Below are 2,176 nucleotides of genomic sequence, written 5' to 3'. Positions count from 1 at the left end.
GCTTACATTGAACGTCTCACTCCTTCTCCTTTTGTCGTTTTAATTTTCCTCAACCAACGTGACTGCAAACAAAGCCATAGTAAATTGTTATATGTAATATGCAACTGCGTACGCGCGCGCACACACACACACACACACACATCCATACATTTATATACACACACAAATTGCTGAACAGGTTGATAGAAACGTTTAGTTACACTCGCCTACGCTTATACATTTACATACAGGAACACACAAACACACAGTCATACATGCACGCAGTCAACGTCACTCAAAATCAAGATTATATATCTTCTCATATCTCATATATCAATCAGAATTAACCAACACTCACGATCGTGGGATCGATTCCCGGCCTAATGTCGTGTTGTGTTCGTTGGCAAAACATAATTTCACATTGTTCTGCTGCTGTGTGGAAGCCAGCATGCCAAATAATAGACCCAATATTTCCTCTGCGTATCGTAAAAGGGTGACTAAAGGAGTTTGCAGGAATTATATCCTGCAATCGAAAGTCACTTTTGTCCAATCCCAGGCAAAATCGTCACTGACACCCACTTCTCTCCAAGAAACCTTAAATTAGAACTCTTTTTTTTTAAAGTCGTATCATAGAGTTGAAATAGAGATATGAGACTAACTTCTATTTTCATTAGCATTACTTTGCGAGCCTACAAGAAGCCACTACATTAACGCTTCTTAAAGTGGATGGTACCGCTCCTCTGGAGAATGATTGAAAATATTTATGTGGATACCGAAGACAAAGACGGCAGCAATTAAATAAATAAATAAATAGAAAACAATTTTGTTTAAAAAAATGAAGAAACTCAGTTGATTTGAATATATTTTCTGTAAGTTTATTGCAAAAATAAAAAGCATCACACACACAGAGAATCTTGTACACATTTACCTGTCAAATAATATTTATTCAAAACAATAACCAAACGGTCCAACATGGTGGCTGTTCTCACTTTGCATTCCTTATACTCGCTCACAAATTCCTTAAATATATTTGCCTTTTGATAAAATATTTTTGTCTTGGCCTAGATTTTCCTCTGACTTTTGACTTGCCTACGCTGTGTGTATGTGTGTGTGTATGTGTCCGTATGTATGTGAGAGAGAGAGAGAGAGAGAGAGAGAGGGGGGCGAGAGAGAAAGAGCGAGAGTCCGTCCGTGTTCCCGTCCATTGTTAGAAATTCTACAGAGAATTTTACCTTCGTTCTTTTTATCTTAAGATAATATTTATTTCTTTATTGCCCATAATGGGCTAAACATAGAGGGGATAAGCAAGAACAGACAAAGGGATTAAGCCGATTACATCGACCCCAGTGCGTAACTGGTACTTATTTAATCGACCCCAAAAGTATGAAAGGTAAAGTCGACGTCGGCGGAATTTGAACTCGGAACGTAGCGGCAGACGAAAAACCTCTGAGCCTTTCGCCCGTCGTGCTAACGATTCTGCCAGCTCACTGCCTTAGTTATAAGGTAATATTAATAAAGAGAAAGAGTCGGTAGAGCAACCGTGTTAAATGACTTAGAATGTTTACAGGCATCCTCCATAAGACACACAGGTATAGCTAAGTGGTTGGAAAGTTCGTTTCATGATTAAATGGTTACAGAGTCAACTCCACTGCGCGACACCTTGGGCATGTGTCTCCTTCAAGAAGTTCCTGTTCACTAAAGACTTAGCAGTGGCATATAGTAAGATAAACCCGTAGGGAAGCCCACAAGACGGAGGATTGTTCCTGTACTTGTGGGCGTGTAGACTTCATCCGCCTCTAATCTATCACCACCGCCGCCGCCACCAACACCTGGCTCCTGGCTATCTTAGCGGAATCCATTCGAACCAGTGCTCCAGTCTTAGAAGTCCTGGTGGGGAAAAAACACAATTATTCATACCGACGTTTCTCAAATAAATCACACACACACCTAAAAAAATATATAAATTCTAAGATCAGATTATGTGTATATATACATACTGTGTGTTGTGTGTGTGTATGTGTGTGTGCGTGTGTAGTCCTTTTGTCATGAACACGTTAATTGGAAACAGAAGTCACCTTCGTACCAAAAAGTGTCATTTGTTTACAATCCTCCACGACAGCATGACCAGCTATTGAGTTGCCCTAAGGAGGAAAGGAACTATTACTTGAGTTGGAAACAAGTGAATATTGACCACAGG

The sequence above is a fragment of the Octopus bimaculoides genome, chromosome 20 (assembly GCF_001194135.2).
Source record: "Octopus bimaculoides isolate UCB-OBI-ISO-001 chromosome 20, ASM119413v2, whole genome shotgun sequence".
In the NCBI taxonomy this organism is placed as follows: Eukaryota; Metazoa; Mollusca; class Cephalopoda; order Octopoda; family Octopodidae; genus Octopus; species Octopus bimaculoides.
Note: the sequence above shows the minus strand (reverse complement) of the source record.